Here is a 9,242-nt window from a genome sequence, read left to right on the forward strand (position 1 = left end):
CAGTGCCTCGCACACAGCAGGCACTCAATGAATGTTTGAAGAATAAACAAATGGGCGTGTGTGATCCCTGTGCCACTTGACAACTTAACCTGGCCTCACCCTGGCCCTGTACCCCTACCCCTCCCTGTCATGACAAAGAGGATCCGCTGGCCAGTTTGGAGAGCTCCTATCCCTGTTGGCTGCTGTCCCTGGGTAAATTGGTCAGCCCAGGACCAGGGCATGTCGGGTAAACATCGGGGGATCCAGAGGGAGGGCTGGTGGCACTGGGAGGTCCCTCCAAGCTTGTGCTGAGGGATGCTTAGTGAGCTGGGGTGGTTTGAGCCTCGTGCAGGTAATGGCGTTTCCAGGGCCGTGGCACAGGTATCCCTGGAGGACAGCGTGGAGGAGGCATTTCTCCTAAATGTGTGCCCAACCGGATTACTGACAGGAGAGGGATGGTTCTGGATGGGAGGCCTTGTTCTGGGGTCTGCAGGAAGCATTCTGGAGGGGCAGCGTGGAGGGGATGCCCTGTAGTAATTTGGTCGCTTTCTATTTCTTCAATGACAAGCCTGTGTGTGTGTGTGAGACCCTGGACCCTGAGAACTCCACTCCCCTGTTTGTAGCTGCTCAGGAGGCCATGTGGCAAGTGCCCCACCCTTCTCTGGGCCCCGCCTTGAGTTGGGGAATTCTGTGCCACCCCAAATCTTCCCCCAGGGCCCCACAGGCTGCTCTGCCCCCTCCTGCCCCAACCTGCCAGATCCTGCAGCTTGGGCCAGCCTGCCCCTTGGGCCCCACAGAGAAGAAAGACCCAGGAACCCCCCAGGCTGGGTCCCATGGGATGGTAGCTAGGTGTGGCTTTCACCCGCCTCTCCCCATCCTACTAAGATCCAAGGTGGGGAGCCTGCTGAGCTGAACCAAGGAAATGAAGGACTCTGGAGGAATTCTGGGGTGCGAGGTGACCCAGAGGCATCCAACCAGCCCCTCTGGTCCCCTGCCTGGGCCTGCTGCTGGGTTCCCCACTCCCCAGCATTACTCTTACTGCCCAGGAGGAGGGTGGTGAAGAATCTGACCCCCAGCCCCAATTATATGACTTCAGAAATGTCGGGAGTGGGTGGAGAAAAACAGTCCCCCAAAGCAATGCCCACACAGGTCTGAGAAGGGTCCTTTGGCTCCAGAACCCCGCCCGCTGTGGTGGTGGTGCTGCTGGTGCTGGTGGTCTGGCGGCCAGCAGCTCCTGTCCCATCTTGTAGAGGGCAAAGTGGCAGTCAGGCATGCCCAAGGAGGCTGTCTTGGCGGCAGAGGGCACCCCGCCCCTCCTTTGCTTAGTTTTGTTCCTGGCCCCCCACCTGGGCACAAGGCCAGGCCCCAAGGCAGGGCCCCGTCCTCGGGAACAATGCAGCCGTGTTTCTCCGGGTGGAGGGGAGGTCGGTGGAGGATGTGGTGGGACAGACGCAGGCAGGGAGGGAGGGAGGGATCCAGGGATGGACTCTATCCCAGGGATACTCCAGGAGCTGGGGAGTTTCCCAGAGCCCCTGGGTAGGGCGGGTGGGGGGGGCCTGCCATGCTGGGAAGCCAAAGTGGGGAGGGAACCTTGATCCAGGACTGGGGGCAGAGTCTTCAACAGCAGCAGGAGAGGGTTGGGTGGGATAAAAGGAGGGACTTCCTGGGTTTGAAGAAGACACTGTGGAAGAACTGGAAGTGGGTATTGGTGTTTGGCAGGAACCCAGAATACCCAGGCCCATTGGCAGGAACCCAGAATACTCAGGCCCATTGGCAGGAACCCAGGATACCCAGGCCCATGCCCTCCCAGGGAAGGTACACAGTAGCGGCATGGCCTCCGTCCTCTGGCGCCGCGCCTCCCACCCCACATCTTGCCCCTGCCCACGGCCTCCTGGGTTTCTCTTCCTGCGCAGGGGCAGGACTTTGCCAAGAGGGGTTTGGGGGTGCAAGGGGGATTAGGACCCCTGCTTCTGTCCTCCCTCCCCGCGGGGAGAGCCTTCGCTTAAAATCTGGGGCTGCTTCCAGAGTCCAGGGCCGGGAGGGGGAAGCTGGGCTGGGTTTGGGGCCCCAGGTAGAGTCGGGACAAGGAGGGAGAAAGTTGGGGCTGAGTTGGGGGACCGGAGAGAGAAAGTGGGGGCGGACCGGCTCCGGGGGCACATGACGGCGGCGCCCGCCCCGCCCCGCGCCCGCCCCCTGTCCGGCCGGGGGGGAGGAGACGGGAAGGTTTTAAAAGCGATTCGGCCCCGCGGCGGGCCGGCCAGTGAGTGGGATGGAGCGCGGCCGGCGACCGACCCCGGCCCGTCTCGGGCCCGCCGCCCGCCCACGACTCTGCCGCCGGGCCCCGGGCGGCGGCCGGAGCCCCGAGTGCCGGCTCCCCTCCCCCGCGGGTGAGTCGGGGAGGGAACCGGGAGGGAGGCGGCGGCGCCGCGGCGGCGGCGGCAACTTTTCCGCGCCGGACTCGTGGGCGGAGTGGGGGGTGCGCCCGGCGGGTCCCCAGCCCTTCGCGAGGGGGAGGGCGCCGCCCCGCCGCCGGTGGCGGGTGGGGGGGGGCAGCGGGGATCGTGCATCTGGCGGCGGCGGCGGCGGCAGAGTCCCGGGGCGCCCCCTACGGAGCGGGGGAAGGGCGGCCCAACCTTTACCCGCTCCCCGGGAACCCACTGGGGACCCCTAGCCACTCCCCCCCACCGGAGACCCATGAGACCCATGAGAGCGTGGTGGGGAGGGCGGGTCCCACAGAGACTGGGGCAGGTCAAGGTGGGCACGGAGTCCGCGGCAGGGTGGGAAGGGGGAGGGCATATGCCCGGCTTGGGGTTAGGAGGGATGGATATACGGTGCCTGGACTCCTGGGGTACCTATCTGGCCTTTGGTGGGGATGGGGCGGAGAAGTGGGTGGGGGTCTCCCAGAGTTCCACGGATGGCCGGTGACAGTGGTTCAAGTTCTCGACATATCAGCCAATGAGTGGAGGGGAGGCCTGCCATTGAGGAGATGGGGTGGGGGCCCAGCATTGTAGCCCCAGCTTGGTGGAGACTGGGGGACCCCTCTCCTCCCTCCTGGCCCCTCCTGGCCCAGGAGAGAAGAGCTCATTCAGGGTCCCTTAGGAAGGGGGCCCAGGGTTTGGGAGACTCCTGGAGGGCTGACGCCCAGCCCCGTGTCGTCGCCGCAGTCCTCATGCCCTTGGGCTGTGGGAGGGTGAAAGGGCCCAGACTAAAACCTGAACCTTGCATTCTAGCCCCACACTGACCTCTGACCCCAGCACTGGACTTGACTGCCACCAAAGCCCCCAGCCCTACACTGACTTGCCTATCCAGCCCAGCCAGGCCCCGCCAGACCCTGTGGCCTCCTGAATGCCTTGAAGGTGCAGTGGGCTCTCTGTCACCTGCCCCCTCCCTGCCTCGGCCCTAACCCGCTGCCCGCTTATGATGACGGGTGGTGGATGAGGGTAAGGCTGGGGGGGGCGGTGTGGGACCCCTGGCATGAAGGGTGTCCTCTGGCAGCCCTGCCCATGCCAGCCGGAGCTGGAGGGCAGTACCCAACAGGTGCCCCGGCTCAGAGGCGAGGTGATGTGGGACACACCCTGTCCGCTCGCCCACGCACCCTGCCCGGACCAGCCCGTGCGCATGTGTTCACACGCCGCCGTCCTGGGAAGGCACGGGCCCTGGGGCCGGGTGCCAGCTCTGTCCCAGCTCCCAGAAGGGCGCCCATTGGCCTCTGCCCTTGCAGGATGTCCTCTGGGAGCTCCTTCAAGACCCCAACTGGCAGGCCTCGTCTGTGGGCCTAAGAGGGGGCCCGAAAATAGCTGCGGGCCTGGCCCAGGGCTGGCACGCGGAGCACATGCGTGACAGGGCGTGTCCAGGGGGGTCGGGCCTGTCTGTGCTGGCCCGGCCTCCAAGTCTCCGCAGACCCTTGCTCACTGATGAGCCACAGCGGAGGCGGATGCTCCAGGGTCCTCCCGGGGACCCCTGTATCCACCCCTGCCTGTTGTAAGTGGAGGCCAGATGTTCCGTGGAAGCCGCAGCTGCTGGGCAGATCCCTGTCTCATCTGCAGTCCCAGGGTGACTGGCCCTATGCTCAGGGTGGGTAGAGTGGGGTGACCGGCTTGCTATGGGCTCAGGTGGCACTTTGATATACCTTAAGGCATTTTTCAGAGTGTGCCCTTCGCCTTGGGAAGCTGAGTGGAGGGGGGTCTGTTTGCGGTGAAGAAAACCACCGGGAACCCTGGGTGGGGGGGTTCTTAAGAGAACACCTTTCCCGCCCCTCACTGGGCTGGCTGGCCAGCCCCTTCCTATTTGGATACACTTTCTGCCAGGAGCAGTCCTGGCTTTTCCTTAGATTTACTGCCTGACCTTGGGCCTGGCTCTGAATTCCTGCGGGCCTCAGTTTCTCCATCTGTAAATGGGGAGCGTCGGAAAGCAAGCGGAGAGAAGCGCACTTCCCCTTCCTGTGGCAGATCCCTTGTGGGGCGCTCTGGCCGCCTTCCCTCCTGCCTTCGGGTGTCCTGGGTGGACAAGGAGGTGTGTCTGGAGAAGGCTGGTCACCTGGGAAGGACGTACACGGAGGGCAGTGGGCGTGGGCGTGTGGGAATCCTTGGGCAGAGAAGGACGCCGCCATGCTGGGCACGGCTGAGTCATGCTCCAGCGGCGCCTTGCCCCAGGGTGCTGGAGCTGGCGCCACCCTGGGTGTGGTCACTGAGCTGTGGCCCTGGGCAGAGCAGGCCTGGGTGGTCTGGGATGGGGGGCCTGGGCTGAGCCGCCAGGAAGCTGACTGCTGAGCCTCTAAGACCCTTGGCCTTCCCCTGGCCTGGGTCTGGCATCACCATCCAGGACTGTGGTCACCCACACCCTTAGAATGCCTTGGGGATCCTGGGGGCCCTAAGCCTTGGGCCTGGGAATTTTGGGGGTGTTGAGGAAGGAGGACATGACCCAGAAGCCAGTGATTTGCCTTGAGGCCAGGGGCCCCCCAAAACAAAGGCCAGGACCGGGACGTGGACCTGTGAGGACAAGGCAAGGGGTGAACATGGCAGAAGGGTGTGCCCCTCAGTTAAGGGCTCTCACTATGGACGTTAGGGGGCCCCTGGGAATTCTGTGACTGACCCTAGGGGGATTAAAGTTTAAGGCAGGGGTTGGAGTTTGGTGTGGCGTGGCTGGGCGCAATGGGGGCTGGGATATGACTTGCATGGTTCCCCTATTTATAACAAGTGATTCAGTCCTCACTTACTCACCCCTTCCTGGGCCTGGCCCCTCCCCCCAGCCCTGGGTGGGCAGCGGGGGCCCACCCACTTGCCACTGTCCTGCCCTCTTCCACCCAGGTGCCAGCCGGTTGTTATGGTCGCTGTGCTGGGCCTGGGGTAATGGATGGGGGGCTGGTGGTCAGGCGGCACTTGGCTGGGCAGCCCAGGTTGGCGGCTGGCTCTGGGCCCGGCCCAGGGAGCCTCTGCGGAGAGTCTAGGCCCATTAGGCAAAGCGTTAGTGACAGGCTGGGAGGGCGGGCGGTGGCGGGCAGGGCGGGGCCTGTAGCCCTTGGTATTTTCCGATCCCAGCTGCTCCGAGAGGGTGGAAAGTATTTGGGGACCAGGCTTGGGGGCGGTGGTGGTGGCGCCCCCGGCGGAAGCTGCCCCTGATTCATTCTTGGAGCATGGGGTTGGGGGGGCAGCAGTACGCCTGCCTGCTTCTGTCTCATGCCTCCACGCCCTGTCTGCCGAGCGTACTCCAGCATACATGGACACATACATACATGGACACATACATACATGCACACACACGGACACATACATACACGCACACACATACACGGACACACACATACACACATGCACACATACATGCACGCACACATACATGCACGCACAATACATACACGCACAATACATACACGCACACATACATACATGCACACATACATACATCGGTGTGGCTCGGGGCCTGCTTTGCTCCCTCGGCCCAGGGGCCCATCTTCTCCCCAGGCTTCCAGCTGCCAAGAACTTGGCCTTCCCTGGACACCACCTCTTGTGAGCCCGAGAGGCACACCATTGGTAACGGGGGCCCTGGCTCCTGGGTACCTGCGTGGCAGTGCCCCATCCATGAGAGACCCAGGCCTTTTGTGCCTTTAGGGATGGGGAGTGGCCTTGGCCCCGGCCCGGGGCTCTGTGCAGGGGAAACCCCACAGGAAACGGGCCTGGCCAAATGGCCGCCCTTCCCGTTCTCGTCCCTGGGACACGAATGTGCTGTCTCACTTCCGGAGGCGGCCCAGGGAGGCCGGCCGCCCTGCAGGGCCTTGTCTGCTCCCGGTTGGTGCCCCCAGACCCTGAGGGGACAGGGTTGGGCTGGGGCCTGCTGGGAAAGCCGGTGGCCAGTGTGTGTGTGTGCGTGTATGGGACGGGTCGGGGAACAGAGCAGGACATCTCTCTCCACCTGTCTCCCAGTGGTGGGTGCCGCCGGCTCTGGGCACCGGGGTCCCACCAGTGTTTGGAGTCTTCATTTCTACCATCTTTTCTGTTTCTGCCTGATGACAACAGCCCAGCCCCATCTTAATTATACGTATCACTTCTGAGATCCTTACCGTGACATCCCTGCTTTGCAGATGGGGAAAGGGAGGCCCAGAGAGGTTGAGTGACTTTCTAGGAGTCACCCAGCTAGGAAGCTACAGAGCCAGGGTTGAGATCTGCCCAAATTGGCTCCAGAGTTGGGGTGTCCTAGCCACAGGGCTCTTGCCATTAAGGAGATCTCCATTTACTGAACATAGGGCGGCTTCATGGGCTTGTGACCATGCAGCTCACAGGGTCTCTCTTGCTTAGAATGATCTGAAGCCTGGATTAGTGTTCTGCTGTCAGCGTCTTGACATTCTTAACTTGTGAAGAAGGGGTCCCACAATTTCATTTTGCACTGATTCCCGAAAGTTCTGGAAGGCGGTCCTGGTGCTGGGCACTTGCTGAAATGACATACGCACTCCCGGTGAAACTTCCCTGTGCTATGCAGTTGAGGGCCTTGGCTCTGTTTTACAGATGGGGAAACTGAGGCTTGGAGGGCATTTGGGAAACTGCTGAGTGGGGATTTGCACCTTGAGCCTGGGTCTGGTGCTCTTGGGGACGTGTGTGCCCAAGGGGAGAGCTGGACACCCACTGCAGGCATCTGCTCTGCTGGGGTGCAGGCTGAGGCCTGGCTACTGAGGAGACGGGGCCACGGGGGGAGGCCCTGGTGGTTTCCTCCTGCCCTTCAGGCTTCTAGGAAGTGGCGCCAGCTGGGGTGAGATCACTTCCTCACCCGCCTGCCCGCCACCCCCTCGACTTCCTCTCCTCATGGCCCCATTTAGCCCGCCCAGGGCTCGCTGGTGGGGGGGGGCGGGAAAAGCGGGGGGGACCTGGCTCTGGGAGTCCCTGCAGCCTCCTTGGCCCAGAGGGATTTGGGCATCTCTGCCTCTGGGACTGAGGGCAGGGCTGCGGTGGGGGCGTGCAGCCCGATGGTACAGCATTCTCTTCGGCGGCTGCTGCGTGCGGGGAGGAGGGCTTCCCTCCGTGGGCAGCAGCAGGCGGGGGGACCCGCAGGACAGACAGCTTCAAATCTCATTACCTCCTTTGCTCTCTCCCCCCCCCCAGGTGCCAGCCGCTGGCCCCACCCGGTGCCCCCCCACCCCTGTGCCACGGCCGGCTGGGGTTCCTGGGGATGGGATTTGCTGCCTGTCACAAATCACATTGCCAGGGATTTCCAACCGACCCTGAGCCCTGCCTCTGGGGCTTCCACCACCACCACCACCGCTGAGGACACTGCCCGAGGATGGGGGCGGGCGTGGGTGGCACAGAGGCCCCTGCTGTCTGCGTCCGGCCTGGGGAGCAGGGCTTAGCTGCTTGTGAGCAGAGTCCACACCAAGTCGTGTTCACAGTGGCTAAGTTCCGCCCCCCGGGACCCCGCCTCCTCCGGCTCTGCGGCTGTGCCTGCCTGTCCCACTGTCGGGGCCTCCCTGGGCTCTGCCTCCCGTGCCTACTGAGCTGAAACACAGTTGATTTGTGCAGACTGGCTCAGTTCAGCAGGAACAGGAGTCGAGCCCCCTCGGAGCCTGTGGCGCCTGCCTTCCTTGGGTGGGCTGATGCCTGGGGGGTGCGGGGGGAAGACCCAGACCTGTGTCTGGAGGAGGGACTTGGGGAGGGATGTAGCCTGGAATGGGGTAGGTGGACCCAGCTGTCTGCTGCAGGCCCCCTCCCCCAACAACGTACTTGGGGAGGGCCTCCCCCAGCACAGTCCTACCCATAGCTGGGCTGTACTCCTGGGGAGAACGGGCAGGTGGGTGGTTGCCCTTCCATGAAAAAGGGAAAAGCTGTGTCTGCACCCCCCCACCCCCCACAACCCTCCCAGCCTGGAGCCTTTCTCTCCCAAGCCTGGTGGGGCATGGGCCAGGCCTGTACCTTCCCAGCAGCCAGTTACTCAAGAGGAAGCTGCCTTAGGTCCCCAGACCGTTAAATGCCAACTCCAGCTTCCGGAACCAGGCTGGCCTGACCTGAGTGTGCCTGGCCCCTTCTCACTGAGCCCTGCAGCTTCCTAACTCGGGGGGAGGAGCCCTGACACCCTCCTGGCACATGGGGCGGGGAGCAAGGTCCCTGTGAGTCCAGAAAGGACACAAACGGGCCTTTTCAGTCCTCAGGTGGTGCCAGGGTGTCCAAGAGTTGAGACTGTCCAGTATCAGATGGGATGGGGCTCTTTTTGGAGTGAGACTGGGGAAACAGGGAGCAGCCCCCTAGGGCGTCAGGGCTGGCCCAGCATTCCTGTCCCACCTGGGGTAGCGGCGGACATAAGCTTGGGGCAGGGGTCTGTGTTGTGTGTGGCTCCTGTCGTCCAATTAAAATAAAAGCTGCCCCCTGCCTCATTCCTGAAGGTCTGATAGTTTGTGAGTTTGTGGTTTACTCCTTCCTCCCATCCCTGCAGTTTTGGCCTTTTGGGTGGGGAGGGTTGATGGCCCTGAATTTACTGTTCCCGCACCCTGAGCTCCTGACCTCACAGGATCTTCATCTCTGTCCCACCTGTTCTGAGGAAAGCCACAATTTCGTCACATGGGCAGAGAAGGCTGGAAGGGTGACCTTGAGGGGTGTCCTGGGATTAGGGGGTGACCCTGAAGGAAACCCTGACTTTCAGGGCTGATGCAATGACAGAGAGCACTGTTCTGGGAAGGACCTAGATGGGGTCATCATGAGGAATGCCCCAAGCCCAGGACATTGGCCCGAGTGTTCCTGGCCCCAATGGGGGGGGGGGCGTCAAACCCAACCTCTGGTGGCAGCCAG

The 9,242-nt window shown here is 63.0% G+C and overlaps 1 long non-coding RNA gene across 1 annotated transcript; it reads left to right on the forward strand.

Moving 5' to 3' along the window:
* The first annotated feature begins 2,231 nt into the window (after window positions 1-2,231).
* Window positions 2,232-8,838, forward strand: LOC118519187 (uncharacterized). The gene is made up of 2 exons (XR_013441112.1): window positions 2,232-2,366; window positions 3,210-8,838. It is a non-coding gene; the product is annotated as an uncharacterized LOC118519187 (long non-coding RNA).
* Window positions 8,839-9,242: the final 404 nt, after the last annotated feature.

Source organism: Halichoerus grypus, chromosome 1 (assembly GCF_964656455.1).
Source record: "Halichoerus grypus chromosome 1, mHalGry1.hap1.1, whole genome shotgun sequence".
Taxonomy (NCBI): Eukaryota; Metazoa; Chordata; class Mammalia; order Carnivora; family Phocidae; genus Halichoerus; species Halichoerus grypus.